Here is a 22,600-nt window from a genome sequence, read left to right as displayed (position 1 = left end):
TCAGCCAATCATACTTGGAGAGAGTGGCCAGCCCTAGTATTCAGGCAATCATACTTGGAGAGAGTGGCCAGCCCTAGTATTCAGCCAATCATACTTGGAGAGAGTGGACAGCCCTAGTATTCAGCCAATCATACTTGGAGAGAGTGGACAGCCCTAGTATTCAGCCAATCATACTTGGAGAGAGTGGACAGCCCTAGTATTCAGCCAATCATACTTGGAGAGAGTGGCCAGCCCTAGTATTCAGCCAATCATACTTGGAGAGAGTGGCCAGCCCTAGTATTCAGCCAATCATACTTGGAGAGAGTGGCCAGCCCTAGTATTCAGCCAATCATACTTGGAGAGAGTGGCCAGCCCTAGTATTCAGCCAATCATACTTGGAGAGAGTGGCCAACCCTAGTATTCAGCCAATCATACTTGGAGAGAGTGGCCAGCCCTAGTATTCAGCCAATCTTACTTGGAGAGAGTGGCCAGCCCTAGTATTCAGCCAATCATACTTGGAGAGAGTGGCCAGCCCTAGTATTCAGCCAATCATACTTGGAGAGAGTGGCCAGCCCTAGTATTCAGCCAATCATACTTGGAGAGAGTGCAATGGCTCTATTCCCACAGACTTCCGACCTGCACAGAGATAGTGGTTAGAGCGATGGGTCAGTAACCAGAAGGTTGCAAGATTGAACCCCCGAGCTGACAAGGTAAAAATCTGTCATTCTGCCCCTGAACAAGGCAGTTAACCCACTGTTCCTAGGCTGTCATTGAAAATAAGAATTTGTTCTTAACTGACTTGCCTAGTTAAATAAAGGTTAAATAAAATAAATATTGAATGTGGGTTTTAATATCAAATACACTTATTTCATATAATATTACCGGTAAATGACTGGTATGGTCGATGCCAATGATTTATACTGTAACAGCAAAGTAATTCAGTGTTTTTAACAACTTGTAATAATGTGATGACCAATGAACAGAGCGAGTCAGTAAAGGTGTGGTTAAGTAATGGCTCTGTTTAATACAGGGACAGGTTAGAGGATGACCTCTGTTTAATACAGGGACAGGTTAGAGGATGACCTCTGTTTAATACAGGGACAGGTTAGAGGATGACCTCTGTTTAATACAGGGACAGGTTAGAGGATGACCTCTGTTTAATACAGGGACAGGTTAGAGGATGACCTCTGTTTAATACAGGGACAGGTTAGAGGATGACCTCTGTTTAATACAGGGACAGGTTAGAGGATGACCTCTGTTTAATACAGGGACAGGTTAGAGGATGACCTCTGTTTAATACAGGGACAGGTTAGAGGATGACCTCTGTTTAATACAGGGACAGGTAAGAGGATGACTGTTTAATACAGGGACAGGTTAGAGGATGACCTCTGTTTAATACAGGGACAGGTTAGAGGATGACCTCTGTTTAATACGGGGACAGGTTAGAGGATGACTGTTTAATACAGGGACAGGTTAGAGGATGACCTCTGTTTAATACAGGGACAGGTTAGAGGATGACCTCTGTTTAATACAGGGACAGGTTAGAGGATGACTGTTTAATACAGGGACAGGTTAGAGGATGACCTCTGTTTAATACAGGGACAGGTTAGAGGATGACCTCTGTTTAATACAGGGACAGGTTAGAGGATGACCTCTGTTTAATACAGGGACAGGTTCGAGGATGACCTCTGTTTAATACAGGGACAGGTTAGAGGATGACCTCTGTTTAATACAGGGACAGGTTAGAGGATGACCTCTGTTTAATACAGGGACAGGTTAGAGGATGACCTCTGTTTAATACAGGGACAGGTTAGAGGATGACCTCTGTTTAATACAGGGACAGGTTAGAGGATGACCTCTGTTTAATACGGGGACAGGTTAAGGATGACCTCTGTTTAATACAGGGACAGGTTAGAGGATGACCTCTGTTTAATACAGGGACAGGTTAGAGGATGACCTCTGTTTAATACAGGGACAGGTTAGAGGATGACCTCTGTTTAATACAGGGACAGGTTAGAGGATGACCTCTGTTTAATACAGGGACAGGTTAGAGGATGACCTCTGTTTAATACAGGGACAGGTTAGAGGATGACTGTTTAATACAGGGACAGGTTAGAGGATGACCTCTGTTTAATACAGGGACAGGTTAGAGGATGACTGTTTAATACAGGGACAGGTTAGAGGATGACCTCTGTTTAATACAGGGACAGGTTAGAGGATGACTGTTTAATACAGGGACAGGTTAGAGGATGACCTCTGTTTAATACAGGGACAGGTTAGAGGATGACCTCTGTTTAATACAGGGACAGGTTAGAGGATGACTGTTTAATACAGGGACAGGTTAGAGGATGACCTCTGTTTAATACAGGGACAGGTTAGAGGATGACTGTTTAATACAGGGACAGGTTAGAGGATGACCTCTGTTTAATACGGGGACAGGTTAGAGGATGACTGTTTAATACAGGGACAGGTTAGAGGATGACCTCTGTTTAATACAGGGACAGGTTAGAGGATGACCTCTGTTTAATACAGGGACAGGTTAGAGGAGACCTCTGTTTAATACAGGGACAGGTTAGAGGATGACTGTTTAATACAGGGACAGGTTAGAGGATGACTGTTTAATACAGGGACAGGTTCGAGGATGACCTCTGTTTAATACAGGGACAGGTTAGAGGATGACCTCTGTTTAATACAGGGACAGGTTAGAGGATGACCTCTGTTTAATACGGGGACAGGTTAGAGGATGACCTCTGTTTAATACAGGGACAGGTTAGAGGATGACCTCTGTTTAATACAGGGACAGGTTAGAGGATGACCTCTGTTTAATACAGGGACAGGTTAGAGGATGACCTCTGTTTAATACAGGGACAGGTTAGAGGATGACCTCTGTTTAATACAGGGACAGGTTAGAGGATGACCTCTGTTTAATACAGGGACAGGTTAGAGGATGACCTCTGTTTAATACAGGGACAGGTTAGAGGATGACCTCTGTTTAATACAGGGACAGGTTAGAGGATGACCTCTGTTTAATACAGGGACAGGTTAGAGGATGACCTCTGTTTAATACAGGGACAGGTTAGAGGATGACCTCTGTTTAATACAGGGACAGGTTAGAGGATGACTGTTTAATACAGGGACAGGTTAGAGGATGACTGTTTAATACAGGGACAGGTTAGAGGATGACTGTTTAATACAGGGACAGGTTAGAGGATGACCTCTGTTTAATACAGGGACAGGTTAGAGGATGACCTCTGTTTAATACAGGGACAGGTTAGAGGATGACCTCTGTTTAATACAGGGACAGGTTAGAGGATGACCTCTGTTTAATACAGGGACAGGTTAGAGGATGACTGTTTAATACAGGGACAGGTTCGAGGATGACCTCTGTTTAATACAGGGACAGGTTCGAGGATGACCTCTGTTTAATACAGGGACAGGTTAGAGGATGACCTCTGTTTAATACAGGGACAGGTTAGAGGATGACTGTTTAATACGGGGACAGGTTAGAGGATGACTGTTTAATACAGGGACAGGTTAGAGGATGACCTCTGTTTAATACAGGGACAGGTTAGAGGATGACTGTTTAATACAGGGACAGGTTAGAGGATGACCTCTGTTTAATACAGGGACAGGTTAGAGGATGACCTCTGTTTAATACGGGGACAGGTTAGAGGATGACTGTTTAATACAGGGACAGGTTAGAGGATGACTGTTTAATACAGGGACAGGTTAGAGGATGACCTCTGTTTAATACAGGGACAGGTTAGAGGATGACCTCTGTTTAATACAGGGACAGGTTAGAGGATGACCTCTGTTTAATACGGGGACAGGTTAGAGGATGACCTCTGTTTAATACAGGGACAGGTTAGAGGATGACCTCTGTTTAATACAGGGACAGGTTAGAGGATGACCTCTGTTTAATACAGGGACAGGTTAGAGGATGACCTCTGTTTAATACAGGGACAGGTTAGAGGATGACCTCTGTTTAATACAGGGACAGGTTAGAGGATGACCTCTGTTTAATACAGGGACAGGTTAGAGGATGACCTCTGTTTAATACAGGGACAGGTTAGAGGATGACCTCTGTTTAATACAGGGACAGGTTAGAGGATGACCTCTGTTTAATACAGGGACAGGTTAGAGGATGACCTCTGTTTAATACAGGGACAGGTTAGAGGATGACCTCTGTTTAATACAGGGACAGGTTAGAGGATGACCTCTGTTTAATACAGGGACAGGTTAGAGGATGACCTCTGTTTAATACAGGGACAGGTTAGAGGATGACCTCTGTTTAATACAGGGACAGGTTAGAGGATTACCTCTGTTTAATACAGGGACAGGTTAGAGGATGACCTCTGTTTAATACAGGGACAGGTTAGAGGATGACCTCTGTTTAATACAGGGACAGGTTAGAGGATGACCTCTGTTTAATACAGGGACAGGTTAGAGGATGACCTCTGTTTAATACAGGGACAGGTTAGAGGATGACCTCTGTTTAATACAGGGACAGGTTAGAGGATGACCTCTGTTTAATACAGGGACAGGTTAGAGGATGACCTCTGTTTAATACAGGGACAGGTTCGAGGATGACCTCTGTTTAATACAGGGACAGGTTCGAGGATGACCTCTGTTTAATACAGGGACAGGTTAGAGGATGACCTCTGTTTAATACAGGGACAGGTTAGAGGATGACCTCTGTTTAATACAGGGACAGGTTAGAGGATGACCTCTGTTTAATACAGGGACAGGTTAGAGGATGACCTCTGTTTAATACAGCCCCCCCCCCTCCCCCCACACACACTGTCCTCCCCCTTCCCTACACTGTCCTCCCCCTTCCCTACACTGTCCTCCCCCTCCCCCCACACGCCCCCCCCCCCCCACACACACTGTCCTCCCCCCACACATACACACTCTCCCAGTGTCCCCTCCCTCCTGTGACCTTTGCTCACACACTCTTCCACAGGAATGTCTACAACCCAATCCAGATGCTCACCCTGACCCCTCCACCCCACTACCTCCCTCCGGCCACTGCCCTCTAGCCCCCCCTGGCCAGCACCTCCCAATCGCTATGGACCTTGCAGCCCCACTGCATGACCCCCCCCCCCCCCCCCCCCCCCCCCCCCCCCCCCCCCTCTCAGCCCATCAGCCCCCACTCAGTTCCACTTTACACACACACACACACACAAACACAAACACACACAGAAACACAGAGTACATTTTGACAGAATTCTGCATGCGGCGTCTCAATTGGGTGTTTGTCCCATTTTGTGAATTATTGGTTGGTGAGTGTACCCCAGACCTCACAACCATAGAGAGCAACTCTCTCTCTCTCTCTCTTTCTCTCTCACTCTCTCTCTCTCTATGTCTCTCTTAATTCAATTTCAATGTCTCTCTCTGTCCCTCTCTCTCTCTCTCCTCCCTCAGTCACAGTACTGTCTATATTTCTGCCACACAGCTCTAATACACACACTGATCTACTCCTGCCCCCAGCTAACACATAAACAAACACACACACAAGCAATTATCCTACTGTAATTTCCACAAATCCTGCCCCGGCTTCTCTCTCCCTCTCCTTTCTCTCTCTCTCTCTCTCTCTCTCTCTCGCTCTCTCTCTAAAACACACAGTAATTTCCACAAATCCTGCCCCGGCTTCTCTCTCCCTCTCCTTTCTCTCTCTCTCTCTCTCTCTCGCTCTCTCTCTAAAACACACACTCACTCTCTCTCTTTCTCTCTCTCTCTCTCTGTCACACACACACCCCCACACATACTCACACTCACTCACTCATACACATACTCACACAAACACAGAGCTGCGCAGCGACGGTGCAGAACTGAATGGTGGTCTTTGAGAGCGAGTTTGGCCAGGGGCCACATGAGGAGAAGCTGTGTCTGGGAGGGGTCACCAAGTTCAGCCACCCCACCGCCACAACCCAGCCCAGGGGGATAACAGGCCTGATCAGCAGGAGATAGCAGGGGATGACACACACACAGGAGGTAAAACACACACACAGAGAGAGGAACACACACACCCACATACACACACACAGGAGGGAAAACACACACACAGAGCGGAAAACACACACCCACATACACACACACAGGAGGGAAAACACACACACAGAGCGGAACACACACACCCACATACACACACACAGGAGGGAAAACACACACACACAGAGCGGAACACACACACCCACATACACACACACAGGAGGGAAAACACACACACACAGAGAGCGGGGCATACACAAACAGAGCGGGACACACACACACACATACACACACACAGGAGGGAAAACACACAGAGAGCGGGACACACACACACAAAGAGCACTCAACTAATATCTACACACAAACTCTGCAGAGAATACCACAAGACCTGTGTTCTAATCTAAAGACACAAATAACTGATATTTGGAGCACTGTAACATAACCTAGTGGAGACCTGTAACATAACCTAGAGGAGACCTGTAACATAACCTAGGGGAGACCTGTAACATAACCTAGAGGAGACCTGTAACATAACCTAGTGGAGATCTGTAACATAACCTAGTGGAGACCTGTAACATAACCTAGTGGAGACCTGTAACATAACCTAGTGGAGACCTGTAACATAACCTAGTGGAGACCTGTAACATAACCTAGTGGAGACCTGTAACATAACCTAGTGGAGACCTGTAACATAACCTAGTGGAGATATGTAACCTAGTGGAGACCTGTAACATAACCTAGTGGAGACCTGAGGCATAACCTAGTGGAGACCTGTAACATAACCTAGTGGAGACCTGTAACATAACCTAGAGGAGACCTGTAACATAACCTAGTGGAGACCTGTAACATAACCTAGTGGAGACCTGTAACATAACCTAGTGGAGATCTGTAACCTAGTGGAGACCTGTAACATAACCTAGTGGAGACCTGTAACATAACCTAGTGGAGATATGTAACCTAGTGGAGACCTGTAACATAACCTAGTGGAGACCTGAGGCATAACCTAGTGGAGACCTGTAACATAACCTAGAGGAGACCTGTAACATAACCTAGTGGAGATCTGTAACATAACCTAGTGGAGACCTGTAACATAACCTAGTGGAGACCTGTAACATAACCTAGTGGAGACCTGTAACATAACCTAGAGGAGACCTGTAACATAACCTAGTGGAGACCTGTAACATAACCTGGTGGAGACCTGTAACATAACCTAGTGGAGATATGTAACCTAGTGGAGACCTGTAACATAACCTAGTGGAGACCTGAGGCATAACCTAGTGGAGACCTGTAACATAACCTAGTGGAGACCTGTAACATAACCTAGAGGAGACCTGTAACATAACCTAGTGGAGATCTGTAACCTAGTGGAGACCTGTAACATAACCTAGTGGAGACCTGTAACATAACCTAGTGGAGACCTGTAACATAACCTAGTGGAGACCTGTAACATAACCTAGTGGAGTACAGGAACATAACCTAGTGGAGTACAGGAACATAACCTAGTGGAGACCTGTAACATAACCTAGAGGAGACCTTTAACATAACCTAGTGGAGACCTGTAACATAACCTAGTGGAGACCTGTAACATAACCTAGTGGAGACCTGTAACATAACCTAGTGGAGACCTGTAACATAACCTAGTGGAGACCTGTAACATAACCTAGTGGAGACCTGTAACATAACCTAGAGGAGACCTGTAACATAACCTAGTGGAGACCTGTAACATAACCTAGTGGAGATCTGTAACATAACCTAGTGGAGACCTGTAACATAACCTAGTGGAAACCTGTAACATAACCTAGTGGAGACCTGTAACATAACCTAGTGGAGACCTGTAACATAACCTAGTGGAGACCTGTAACATAACCTAGTGGAGACCTGTAACATAACCTAGTGGAGACCTGTAACATAACCTAGTGGAGACCTGTAACATAACCTAGAGGAGACCTGTAACATAACCTAGTGGAGACCTCTAACATAACCTAGTGGAGACCTGTAACATAACCTAGTGGAGACCTGTAACATAACCTAGTGGAGACCTGTAACATAACCTAGTCAGATGTAAGTGGAGGGGAGTCCTTCATACATTTTTCAAAGCACAGCAATACAAACCATATGTGTTGGAGGTACAGATCACAATGTCTTGCTGCAGAAAGGTACATTGGTAATATGAGGTACAGATCATAATGTCTTGCTGATGAAAGGTACATTGGTAATATGAGGTACAGATCATAATGTCTTGCTGATGAAAGGTACATTGGTAATATGAGGTACAGATCATAATGTCTTGCTGATGAAAGGTACATTGGTAATATGAGGTACAGATCATAATGTCTTGCTGATGAAAGGTACATTGGTAATATGAGGTACAGATCATAATGTCTTGCTGCAGAAAGGTACATTGGTAATATGAGGTACAGATCATAATGTCTTGCTGATGAAAGGTACATTGGTAATATGAGGTACAGATCATAATGTCTTGCTGCAGAAAGGTACATTGGTAATATGAGGTACAGATCATAATGTCTTGCTGATGAAAGGTACATTGGTAATATGAGGTACAGATCATAATGTCTTGCTGCTGAAAGGTACATTGGTAATATGAGGTACAGATCATAATGTCTTGCTGATGAAAGGTACATTGGTAATATGAGGTACAGATCATAATGTCTTGCTGATGAAAGGTGCATTGGTAATATGAGGTACAGATCATAATGTCTTGCTGCTGAAAGGTACATTGGTAATATGAGGTACAGATCATAATGTCTTGCTGCTGAAAGGTACATTGGTAATATGAGGTACAGATCATAATGTCTTGCTGCTGAAAGGTGCATTGGTAATATGAGGTACAGATCATAATGTCTTGCTGCTGAAAGGTACATTGGTAATATGAGGTACAGATCATAATGTCTTGCTGCTGAAAGGTGCATTGGTAATATGAGGTACAGATCATAATGTCTTGCTGATGAAAGGTACATTGGTAATATGAGGTACAGATCATAATGTCTTGCTGCTGAAAGGTACATTGGTAATATGAGGTACAGATCATAATGTCTTGCTGATGAAAGGTACATTGGTAATATGAGGTACAGATCATAATGTCTTGCTGCTGAAAGGTACATTGGTAATATGAGGTACAGATCATAATGTCTTGCTGATGAAAGGTACATTGGTAATATGAGGTACAGATCATAATGTCTTGCTGATGAAAGGTACATTGGTAATATGAGGTACAGATCATAATGTCTTGCTGATGAAAGGTACATTGGTAATATGAGGTACAGATCATAATGTCTTGCTGCTGAAAGGTGCATTGGTAATATGAGGTACAGATCATAATGTCTTGCTGATGAAAGGTACATTGGTAATATGAGGTACAGATCATAATGTCTTGCTGCTGAAAGGTGCATTGGTAATATGAGGTACAGATCATAATGTCTTGCTGATGAAAGGTACATTGGTAATATGAGGTACAGATCATAATGTCTTGCTGCTGAAAGGTACATTGGTAATATGAGGTACAGATCATAATGTCTTGCTGATGAAAGGTACATTGGTAATATGAGGTACAGATCATAATGTCTTGCTGCTGAAAGGTACATTGGTAATATGAGGTACAGATCATAATGTCTTGCTGATGAAAGGTACATTGGTAATATGAGGTACAGATCATAATGTCTTGCTGATGAAAGGTACATTGGTAATATGAGGTACAGATCATAATGTCTTGCTGATGAAAGGTACATTGGTAATATGAGGTACAGATCATAATGTCTTGCTGCTGAAAGGTGCATTGGTAATATGAGGTACAGATCATAATGTCTTGCTGATGAAAGGTACATTGGTAATATGAGGTACAGATCATAATGTCTTGCTGCTGAAAGGTGCATTGGTAATATGAGGTACAGATCATAATGTCTTGCTGATGAAAGGTACATTGGTAATATGAGGTACAGATCATAATGTCTTGCTGCTGAAAGGTACATTGGTAATATGAGGTACAGATCATAATGTCTTGCTGATGGAAGGTACATTGGTAATATGAGGTACAGATCATAATGTCTTGCTGATGGAAGGTGCATTGGTAATATGAGGTACAGATCATAATGTCTTGCTGCAGAAAGGTGCATTGGTAATATGACATACTCTCTCGCAAGGTGACGCCAACTGCCAAGTTCATTAGGAAATGTCTAATCATGAAATACCCATACAACGTACAGACAACATATAACCAAAAAGTATACACAGAATGACATTGTTACTGATGGCATTCTGCCCATGGTCGGGTTGGTATCAGGTCAGTAAGAGAAGTTAATATACAATCTGTTGTATCTCCTGTCTCTTGCTGTCTGGCTCACTTTCAGAGCAATCAGGTCACATTGGTGGGCACTAGAACCTATCCTTTCAAAGGACACTAGCCCCACCCTAGATCATAACCCTAATAACTTATTAATAACTTATGTGGGGCTAAACCACGCCTACCACCCCTCTGATTGGTTCTTTGGTCATTTGAGTCCTTCCCGAGGATTTGTTTTAATACTGACTCACCTGTATAATGTATTGATGTTCCCAGAGGTAGAGTAGTAGTAGGAGATAGGTATAGCCTTCGCAAGAACTTAGTTAATCATTTTCATGTGTTTGATATCTAATTCAGAGTAATGTCCTACAGTGACCTGTGTCTCCCACCTTGAAAGTGTGTGTGTGTACGTGTGTACATGTGTGTTCTCTGTCCTGACAGATTCCAACAGCTTATATCTGTCTAACCCCACATATGTCAACACTACAAGGTAATCACCTGCTTCATACACACTCCAGCCACAGACTGATAAACACACACAAAATCACATGATGTTTGAATAAGAGTGTGTTGTAACCTGACCAATGAGGTAGAAGATGGATAAGAATGGATAGTGGATACCAGACCTGCATTCAAATAGTATTTGAATACTTATAATTTAAACTTTAGCCGTGCTTGATTGAGCTTATCACACTCACGGAAAGTGTGCCACAAATGCCCTGGCTCCGTCTCCCTCCCTTCTCCCTCTGTCTGCTTCTCTGACCTCCTGAGAGTCTGAGTACATGTGGTAACTTCATCAAGCATCTGCCAGCAGAGTAGATCTCCCTCTGTCTGCTTCTCTGACCTCCTGAGGGTCTGGGTACATGTGATAACTTCATCAAGCCTCTGCCAGCAGAGTAGATCTCCCTCTGTCTGCTTCTATGACCTCCTGAGTGTCTGGGTACATGTGGTAACTTCATCAAGCCTCTCCCAGCAGAGTATATCTCCCTCTGTCTGTCTGCTTCTCTGACCTCCTGGGAGTCTGGGTACATGTGGTAACTTCATCAAGCCTCAGCCAGCAGAGTAGATCTCCCTCTGTCTGCTTCTCTGACCTACTGAGAGTCTGGGTACATGTGGGAACTTCATCAAGCCTCTCCCAGCAGAGTAGATCTCCCTCTGTCTGTCTGCTTCTCTGACCTCCTGAGAGTCTGGGTACATGTGGTAACTTCATCAAGCCTCAGCCAGCAGAGTAGATCTCCCTCTGTCTGCTTCTCTGACCTCCTGAGAGTCTGGGTACATGTGGTAACTTCATCAAGCCTCGGCCAGCAGAGTAGATCTCCCTCTGTCTGCTTCTCTGACCTCCTGAGAGTCAGAGTACATGTGATAACTTCATCAAGCCTCTCCCAGCAGAGTAGATCTCTCTCTAAGTTGTGTAACTCACATCACACACTGCCAACATGTTTAAGTTTATGTTTGTTTATGTAGCAGAAAGCCCCCCGTCATCCCCTTTAAACGGTCAAATCCCTCCCTGTGATTGCCTAGTCACTTTAGCCCTATACATATCTACCTGTTTCACTCCAGTATCCCTGCACATTGTAAATATGGTATTGGAACTGACCCTGTATATAACTTCTTACTTTCTCCTGTTCTTCTTATGTTTTATTTCAGTGTGTTTCTGTTCTACCTCGTGTTGTTTGTAGTGTTAAATTGATATTGAATACTGCATTGTTGGGTTTAGAGCTGGCAAGAAAGGCTGTACTTATGCACGTGAAATTAAAACTGGAAAACGTCCCTGACCCCCCCATCAGATCCCTTCCTGTGGCTGATGGTCCTATCACTGTGCTCTGTTCTCCGTGCTGCCTGGGGCAGAATCCACTGTGGGGGTCTGGACACAAAAGCCCCTCTTATATCCCACACACCCCAGTAGCTCCACGTGTAAACCATTACAAGATCTGACCTGAGGACAGATGCTATACATCATCTTCTCTTCCCCTTTTTTTTCCTAGCCCAACCCTGCTAACATTAGCCTGGTCTCAGATCTGTCTGTGCTGTCTTGCCAACTCCTATGGTTATTTACGCCAAACAGTGACAATAACCATAGGAGTTAGCAAGCTGTCACCCTATAAACTGAGCAATCCAACAGTGGTACAGTCCAGGCTGTCATACAGGCTGGGTTGGAATGTTGCAATACCCTGGAAAAAAGAGGGGGGTGATGGAGAGACATTCTAAGGATACTGTTAAAGCTGTATCTATAAAATGTCTCAAAGAGTCCTATGTAACAGTTCACTGTACATGACAGCAATCATCTCTCACGAATAGAATGATGAATAGCATGTGATCGTCCCTTTAGAAATACTAGGCACATTCAGAGCAACTATAAAATAGTCCCCTCTTGAGTTCCGCCGGGCCATGCTGTTCTCATGTCCCCGTTTAGTACTAGAGGGTATGTTGAACAAGTGAATCAGTGGTGCTGGAAATGAATGACTCCGCTGCATGTTGATTCACCTCAGGATACCCTCTCTTTACAGTAATGACTTTGGAGAAGGGCCCTGGCTGGAAGTGAGTCAGTGTGGATTCTAGAACCAGCGGAGGTCAGAAGGAAGGGGGAGCTAGCTGGCCCTGTGTGTGTTTCTGTGTGTGTTTCTCTGTGTGTGTGTGTGTGTGTGTTTCTGTGTGTTTTGTGTGTGTGTGTACGGCCCAGTCAGTGATTTAGGAGGGGGCAGTGGCGGGATGGCGGGAGGCTGTGAAGTTTGGGGAAGGGGTGTTGCTCGGCCCCTGTGCAGACTTCCTCACTCAGCCGTGGGGTCGCTAGCCTCTTTGAAAGGCAGCTTTGTGCCCCTCCGAAGCCCCCCCTCTCGCCCCTGCCAAGGCAAAGCAAACACAGGCTGTAACAGCTGAATGAGAGCGAGGGGGGTGAGGAGAGTGAATGAGAGGTCTGTGTCTCCTCTGTTTTACCTCCCTTTCCCATCCTATTCCAGGTTATTTTCTACCTCCCCTGTAAGGAAGTACCGAACTCAACACACTTCCCTTTGGCGCTTTGGAAAGGTGAGGTGGAGGGTGGGGAGAGGTAATGCATATGCTGGGTGGTGGGCAAGTCAGAGCGATGGTTGGGTGAGGTGGGGTGACATGGGGGGAGAGGTGGGAGGTAACATGGGGGAGAGGTGGAAGGTCACATGGGGGAGAGGTAGAAGGTCACATGGGGGGAGAGGTGGAAGGTCACATGGGGGAGAGGTAGAAGGTGACATGGGGGAGAGTTGGAAGCTCACATGGGGGGGAGGTGGAAGGTGACATAGGGAGATGTGGAAGCTGACATGGGGGGAGAGGTGGAAGGTAACATGGGGGAGAGGTGGAAGGTGACATTGGGGAGAGGTGGAAGGTCACATGGGGGAGATTTGGAAGGTCACATGGGGGAGAGGTGGAAAATCACATGGGGGGTGGGGTGGAATGTCACATGGGGGGTGAGGTGGAAGGTAACATGGGGGAGAGGTGGAATGTCACATGGGGGGTGAGGTGGAAGGTCACATGGGGGAGGGGTGGAAGTTGACATAGGGGAGAGGTAGAAGGTGACATGGGGGGAGAGGTGGAAGGTGCATGGGGGAGAGGTGGAAGGTGACATGGGGGAGAGGTAGAAGGTGACATAGGGGAGAGGTAGAAGGTGACATGGGGGAGAGGTGGAAGGTCACATGGGGGGAGAGGTGGAAGGTGACATAGGGGAGAGGTAGAAGGTGACATAGGGGAGAGGTGGAAGGTGACATGGGGGAGAAGTGGAAGGTGACATAGGGGACAGGTAGAAGGTGACATAGGGGAGAGGTGGAAGGTGACATGGGGAGAGGTGGAAGGTAACATGGGGGAGAGGTGGAAGGTCACATGGGGGGTGAGGTTGAAGATCACATGGGGGGAGGGGTGGAAGTTGACATAGGGGAGAGGTAGAAGGTGACATGGGGGAGAGGTGGAAGGTCACATGGGGGGAGAGGTGGAAGGTGACATAGGGGAGAGGTAGAAGGTGACATAGGGGAGAGGTGGAAGGTCACATGGGGGGAGAGGTGGAAGGTGTCATAGGGGAGAGGTGGAAGGTCACATGGGGGGAGAGGTGGAAGGTGACATAGGGGAGAGGTAGAAGGTAACATAGGGGAGAGGTAGAAGGTGACATAGGGGAGAGGTGGAAGGTGACATGAGGGAGAGGTGGGGAGAGGTGGAAGGTAACATGGGGGAGAAGTGGAAGGTGACATGGGGAGAGGTGGAAGGTAACATGGGGGAGAAGTGGAAGGTGACATAGGGGAGAGGTAGAAGGTGACATAGGGGAGAGGTGGAAGGTGACATGGGGAGAGGTGGAAGGTAACATGGGGAGAGGTGGAAGGTAACATGGGGGAGAGATGGAAGGTCACATGGGGGAGAGGTGGAAGGTGACATGGGGGGAGGTGGAAGGTGACATATGGGGGAGAGGTGGAAGGTCACATGGGGGAGAGGTGGAAGGTAACATGGGGGAGAGGTGGAAGGTCACATGGGGGAGTGGTGGAAGGTGACATGGGGGGAGGTGGAAGGTGACATATGGGGGAGAGGTGGAAGGTCACATGGGGGAGAGGTGGAAGATAACATGGGGGAGAGGTGGAAGGTGATCTATGGGGGAGAGGTGGAAGGTCACATGGAGGAGAGGTAGAAGATGACATAGGGGAGAGGTGGAGGGTAACATGGGGGGAGGTGGAAGATGACATGGGGGGAGGTAGAAGGTGACATGGGGGAGAGGTGGAAGATCACATGGGGGGAGGTAGAAGGTGACATGGGGGAGAGGTGGAAGGTGGCATGGGTCAGAGGTGGAAAGTGACATGGGGGGAGAGGTGGAAGGTCACATGGGGGAGAGGTGGAAGGTGACATGGGGGAGAGGTGGAAGGTGACATGGGGGAGAGGTGGAAGGTGATATGGGGGGAGAGGTGATAGATGCATGGGGGAGAGGTGGAAGGTGACATGGGGGGAGAGGTGAAAGGTGCATGCGGGAGGGGTGAGGGTGAGGTGGGTGGTGGGTGGGAGCTAGATTAGGTGAAGGGTCAGGAGGATGTAGTGGGATGGGGTGTTTCAACACCTCTACTGTTCCAGGCTGGATCAGAGATGACCTCTGACCCTGCTCTGACCTACTGATCTTTACCCTATTATATCAGATTAGATATACACTTAGTGTTATATTTCAGTGTACCAAGACACTGTGGATACTGGAGTAGGTTCTGAGAGAAATGAATCTATGGTATAACAAGACCAAAATTATGTCATGGATGGATCTCGTGCGTGTGTGTGTGTGTGTGTGTGTGTGTGTGTGTGTGTGTGAGATCATAACCCCGTCTCTGAGCCTGATTTTAACTGATTCCCCTCCTGCTGTGGCCCGCAAGAGGGACCTCTCTCAGTGCTTCCACACACACTGGCTGTGATCCTATCCCACAATCCAAGGCCTTAGAGGGAGGTCCTCCTGTGTCCTAGTCCTGGTTCTCACACACATTCACAGAAGCAGCTGAACTGTTGACTTCTTCCCTCAGCCCCAACCACCATTATCTTATGTTATCTGGAAGGGATTACTCTCTAGTTCAACCCTCTTGCATTAGTTATGATAACATTTATGGGTCAGCCATAAAGTGGAGGTCTATAATATAATATAAGTGTCCTCATCTGGGAGCAGTCTCTTTGCAGTTTCCATGAGGTTTTAGTGTTAGCAATGGCACTGAGTGAAACTTTTTTATTTAACCTTTATTTAACTAGGCAAGTCAGGTAAGAACAAATTCTTATTTACAATGACAGCCTAGGAACAGCTTTGTTCAGGGGCAGCATGACAGCCTTGTTCAGAGGCAGCATGACAGCCTTGTTCAGGGGCAGCATGACAGCCTTGTTCAGGGGCAGCATGACAGCCTTGTTCAGGGGCAGCATGACAGCCTTGTTCAGGGGCAGCATGACAGCCTTGTTCAGGGGCAGCATGACAGCCTTGTTCAGGGGCAGCATGACAGCCTTGTTCAGGGGCAGCATGACAGCCTTGTTCAGAGGCAGCATGACAGCCTTGTTCAGGGGCAGCATGACAGCCTTGTTCAGGGGCAGCATGACAGATTTTTATCAGCTTGGGGATTCTTGCAACCTTTCTGTTACTGGCCCAATGCTCTAACCACCAGGCTACCTGTCTCTAACCACCAGGCTACCTGTCTCTAACCACCAGGCTACCTGTCTCTAACCACCAGGCTACCTGTCTCTAACCACCAGGCTACCTGTTTATAACCAACAGGCTACCTGTCTCTAACCACCGAGCTACCTGTCTCTAACCACTAGGCTACCTGTCTCTAACCACTAGGCTACCTGTCTCTAACCACCAGGCTACCTGTCTCTAACAACCAGGCTACCTGTCTCTAACTACCAGGCTACCTGTCTCTAACCACCAGGCTACCTGTCTCTAACCACTAGGCTACCTGTCTCTAACAACCAGGCTACCTGTCTCTAACTACCAGGCTACCTGTCTCTAACCACCAGGCTACCTGTCGCTAACCACCAGAATACCTGTCTCTAACCACCAGGCTACCTGCCTCTAACCACCAGGCTACCTGTCTCTAACCACCAGGCTACCTGTCTCTAACCACTAGGCTACCTGTCTCTAACCACCAGGCTACCTGTCTCTAACCACCAGGCTACCTGCCTCTAACCACCAGACTACCTGTCTCTAACCACCAGGCTACCTGTCTCTAACCACCGGGCTACCTGTCTCTAACCACCGGGCTACCTGTCTCTAACCACCAGGCTACCTGTCTCTAACCACTAGGCCACCTGTCTCTAACCACCAGGCTACCTGTCTCTAACCACCGGGCTACCTGTCTCTAACCACCAGGCTACCTGTCTCTAACCACTAGGCCACCTGTCTCTAACCACTAGGCTACCTGTCTCTAACCACCGGGCTACCTGTCTCTAACCACTAGGCTACCTGTCTCTAACCACCAGGCTACCTGCCTCTAACCACCAGGCTACCTGCCTCTAACCACCGGGCTACCTGTCTCTAACCACCAGGCTACCTGCCTCTAACCACTAGGCTACCTGTCTCTAACCACTAGACTACCTGTCTCTAACCACTAGGCTACCTGTCTCTAACCACTAGACTACCTGTCTCTAACCACTAGACTACCTGTCTCTAACCACTAGGCTACCTGTCTCTAACCACCGGGCTACCTGTCTCTAACCACCAGGCTACCTGCCTCTAACCACTAGACTACCTGTCTCTAACCACTAGACTACCTGTCTCTAACCACCAGACTACCTGTCTCTAACCACCAGGCTACCTGTCTCTAACCACCAGACTACCTGTCTCTAACCACCAGGCTACCTGTCTCTAACCAAAAGGCTACCTGTCTCTAACCACCAGGCTACCTGTCTCTAACCAAAAGGCTACCTGTCTCTAACCACCAGACTACCTGTCTCTAACCACCAGGCTACCTGTCTCTAACCACCAGGCTACCTGCCTCTAACCACCAGGCTACCTGCCTCTAACCATCAGGCTACCTGTCTCTAACCATCAGGCTACCTGTCTCTAACCACCAGGCTACCTGCCTCTAACTACCAGGCTACCTGCCTCTAACCACTAGGCTACCTGCCTCTAACCACCAGGCTACCTGTCTTAACCACCAGGCTACCTGCCGCCCCTGAGGTCATTTGACACATAATGGCATCCGTTGTTCACACCTCAAGCAAGTCACTTTGCAGTGGAGCTGTGTCCAGACCCTCCCCTAACCCAGACGACGCTGGGCCCGCTGTGCACCGCCTCATGGGTCTCTCAGTCACTGCTGGCTGTGCTCAACTATGATGAGTCTGGTTTAGCCAGGCTGTACACCTAGAACAGGATGCAGTAGATATCTTTAGTAAACATACAAAAAGGTATATCTTGGCCACTAACCTGAGCAAATTCTAGCCTGTACTGTTTTAGCAACTCCTATGGTTATTGTCACGCTAAACAGAGAATGACCAAATAAATCTGTAGCCAGGCTACAATTGGCCTTCCACCATTGAACCCATACGACGGACTTCTCCTTTCTGACGTTTTCTTTTAGTGTCTCACTCTTCCACTTCTCTCTCCCTCTCGCTTCCTCTCACCTTCTCTCCCCCCATCGCTTCCTCTCACCTTCTCTCCCCCCCTCGCTTCCTCTCACCTTCTCTCTCCCTCTCGCTTCCTCTCACCTTCTCTCCCCCCATCGCTTCCTCTCACCTTCTCTCCCCCCCTCGCTTCCTCTCACCTTCTCTCTCCCTCTCACTTCCTCTCACCTTCTCTCCCCCCCTCGCTTCCTCTCACCTTCTCTCCCCCCCTCGCTTCCTCTCACCTTCTCTCTCCCTCTCGCTTCCTCTCACCTTCTCTCCCCCCATCGCTTCCTCTCACCTTCTCTCCCCCCCTCGCTTCCTCTCACCTTCTCTCTCCCTCTCACTTCCTCTCACCTTCTCTCCCCCCTCGCTTCCTCTCACCTTCTCGCTTCCTCTCACCTTCTCTCTCCCTCTCACTTCCTCTCACCTTCTCTCCCCCCCTTGCTTCCTCTCATCTTCTCTCCCCCCCTTCTCCATCCTTCTTTCAGGGCAGGAGTTCTGACTGTCCCCTCCTCCCTGACACATACACACCCAAACCACAACCTCAACATACCCCTCCTCCCTGACACATACACACCCAAACCACAACCTCAACATACCCCTCCTCCCTGACACATACACACCCAAACCACAACATACCCCTCCTCCCTGACACATACACACCCAAACCACAACCTCAACATACCCCTCCTCCCTGACACATACACACCCAAACCACAACCTCAACATACCCCTCCTCCCTGACACATACACACCCAAACCATAACCTCAACATACCCCTCCTCCCTGACACATACACACCCAAACCACAACCTCAACATACCCCTCCTCCCCTGTCCCATCACTCAACAATGACACGCACACACACACTGAGTTGAGAGATGTTTTTCTTCTCAGCCAGCCACCTCCTCAGATAGGAAACCTCAGTTTCCCCTCAGCCTTCACTGGGCCTCTCTCTCTTTCTCTCTCTTTCCCCTCTCAGTCTATCTCTCCCCCTCTTTCTGACTTTCCTTTCCCTTTCTCACAATTGTTTTCTCTAATTTTCTCTGCCCTCTCTCCTCCTGTCTTTTATTTTTCTCAACACCCTCCCCCTTCCTCCTTCCCTGGATAGTTTGCTATTTCTATTTTTCCATTCTTTCTTTCTCTCTCTCTCTCTCTCTTTTTCATAATTCTCTCTCCTTTATGTCATAATTCTGTAAGTGAACCTTGTCCTTTCTGACCAGACTCCTCCACTCTCTGTTTTCTTCTTTCTGTCAATACATACCTCACACTTCCTCTTTCTGCCAATACATACATCACACTTCATACATACCTCACACTTATCTTCCTTTTTGTGTCAATACATACCTCACACTTCCTCTTTCTGCCAATACATACATCACACTTCATACATACCTCACACTTCTCTTCCTTTTTCTGTCAATACATACCTCACACTTCCTCTTTCTATCAATACATACCTCACACTTCCTCTGTCTGACAATACATACATCACACTTCATACATACCTCACACTTCCCTTCCTTTTTCTGTCAATACATACCTCATACTTCATACATACCTCACATTTCCCTTCCTCTTTCTGTCAATACATACCTCACACTTCCTCTTTCTATCAATACATACCTCACACTTCCTCTTTCTGACAATACATACATCACACTTCATACATACCTCACACTTCCCTTCCTTTTTCTGTCAATACATACCTCATACTTCATACATACCTCACACTTCCCTTCCTCTTTCTGTCAATACATACCTCACACTTCCTCTTTCTGCCAATACATACATCACACTTCATACATACCTCACACTTATCTTCCTTTTTGTGTCAATACATACCTCACACTTCCTCTTTCTGCCAATACATACATCACACTTCATACATACCTCACACTTCTCTTCCTTTTTCTGTCAATACATACCTCACACTTCCTCTTTCTATCAATACATACCTCACACTTCCTCTTTCTGACAATACATACATCACACTTCATACATACCTCACACTTCCCTTCCTTTTTCTGTCAATACATACCTCATACTTCATACATACCTCACACTTCCCTTCCTCTTTCTGTCAATACATACCTCATACTTCTTCTTTCTATCAATATATACCTAACACTTCATACATACCTCACACTTCCCTTCCTCTTTATATCAATACATACCTCACACTTCCTCTTTCTATCAATACATACCTCACACTTCCCTTCCTCTTTATATCAATACATACCTCACACTTCCTCTTTCTATCAATACATACATCACACTTCCTCTTTCTATCAATACATTCCTCACACTTCCTCTTTCCATCAATACATACCTCACACTTCCTTTCAATCAATACATACCTCACACCTCTTTCTATCAATATAAACCTCACACTTCCTCTTTCTATCAATACATACATCACACTTCATCTTTCTATCAATACATACCTCACACTTCCTCTTTCTATCAATACATACCTCACAACTCCTCTTTCTATCAATACATACCTCACACTTCATGTCCTCTTTCTATCAATATATACATCACACTTCCTCTTGCTATCAATACATACCTCACACTTCCCCTCCTCTTTCTATCAATACATACATCACACTTCCTCTTTCTATCAATACATACATCACACTTCCTCTTTCTATCAATACATACCTCACACCTCCTCTTTCTATCAATACATACCTCACACTTCCCCTCCTCTTTCTATCAATACATACCTCACACTTCCTCTTTCTATCAATACATACCTCACACCTCCTCTTTCTATCAATACATACCTCACACTTCCCTTCCTCTTACTATCAATACATACCTCACACTTCCCTTCCTCTTTCTACCAATACCTACCTCACACCTCCTCTTTCTATCAATACATACCTCACACTTCCCTTCCTCTTACTATCAATACATACCTCACACCTCCTCTTTCTATCAATACATACCTCACACTTCCCTTCCTCTTACTATGAATACATACCTCACACTTCCCCTCCTCTTTCTATCAATACATACCTCACACTTCCTCTTTCTATCAATACATACCTCACACCTCCTCTTTCTATCAATACATACCTCACACTTCCCTTCCTCTTACTATCAATACCTACCTCACACTTTTCTTCCTCTTTCTGCCAATTACATGCCTCACACTTCCCTTCCTCTCTCTATCAATACATACCTCACACTTCTCTTCCTCTTTCTGCCAATACATACCTCACACTTTTTTACATACCTCTTCCTCTTTCTATCAATACATACCTCACACTTCATATATACCTCACACTCCCCTTCCTCTTTCTGTCAATACATACCTCATACTTCTTCTTTCTATCAATATATACCTAACACTTCATACATGCCTCACACTTCCCTTCCTCTTTATATCAATACATACCTCACACTTCATCTTTCTATCAATACATACCTCACACTTCCTCTTTCTATCAATACATACATCACACTTCCTCTTTCTATCAATACATTCCTCACACTTCCTCTTTCCATCAATACATACCTCACACTTCCTTTCAAACAATACATACCTCACACCTCTTTCTATCAATATATACCTCACACTTCCTCTTTCTATCAATACATACATCACACTTCATCTTTCTATCAATACATACCTCACACTTCCTCTTTCTATCAATACATACCTCACACTTCCCCTCCTCTTTCTATCAATACATACATCACACTTCCTCTTTCTATCAATACATACATCACACTTCCTCTTTCTATCAATACATACCTCACACCTCCTCTTTCTATCAATACATACCTCACACTTCCCCTCCTCTTTCTATCAATACATACATCACACTTCCTCTTTCTATCAATACATACCTCACACTTCCTCTTTCTATCAATACATACCTCACACCTCCTCTTTCTATCAATACATACCTCACACTTCCCTTCCTCTTACTATCAATACATACCTCACACTTCCCTTCCTCTTTCTACCAATTACATGCCTCACACTTCCCTTCCTCTCTCTATCAATACATACCTCACACTTCCCTTCCTCTTTCTGCCAATACATACCTCACACTTTTTTACATACATCTTCCTCTTTCTATCAATACATACCTCACACTTCATATATACCTCACACTCCCCTTCTTCTTTCTGTCAATACATAATTCACACTTTTTTACATACCTCTTCCTCTTTCTATCAATATATACCTAACACTTCATACATGCCTCACACTTCCCTTCCTCTTTATATCAATACATACCTCACACTTCC

General features: G+C 46.1%; 1 protein-coding gene across 1 annotated transcript in view; it reads right to left on the bottom strand.

Annotated features, from left to right (window-relative positions):
* LOC118938338 (zinc finger protein GLIS2-like) overlaps nt 1–22,600 on the bottom strand; it is a 77,944-nt gene that overhangs the window by 14,060 nt on the left and 41,284 nt on the right. The gene's annotated exons all lie outside the window — the stretch shown is intronic.

The sequence above is a fragment of the Oncorhynchus mykiss genome, chromosome 13, assembly GCF_013265735.2.
Source record: "Oncorhynchus mykiss isolate Arlee chromosome 13, USDA_OmykA_1.1, whole genome shotgun sequence".
Taxonomy (NCBI): domain Eukaryota; kingdom Metazoa; phylum Chordata; class Actinopteri; order Salmoniformes; family Salmonidae; genus Oncorhynchus; species Oncorhynchus mykiss.
The sequence above is the reverse complement of the archived record's forward strand: the minus strand, read 5'-3'. Positions and strand labels throughout refer to the sequence as shown.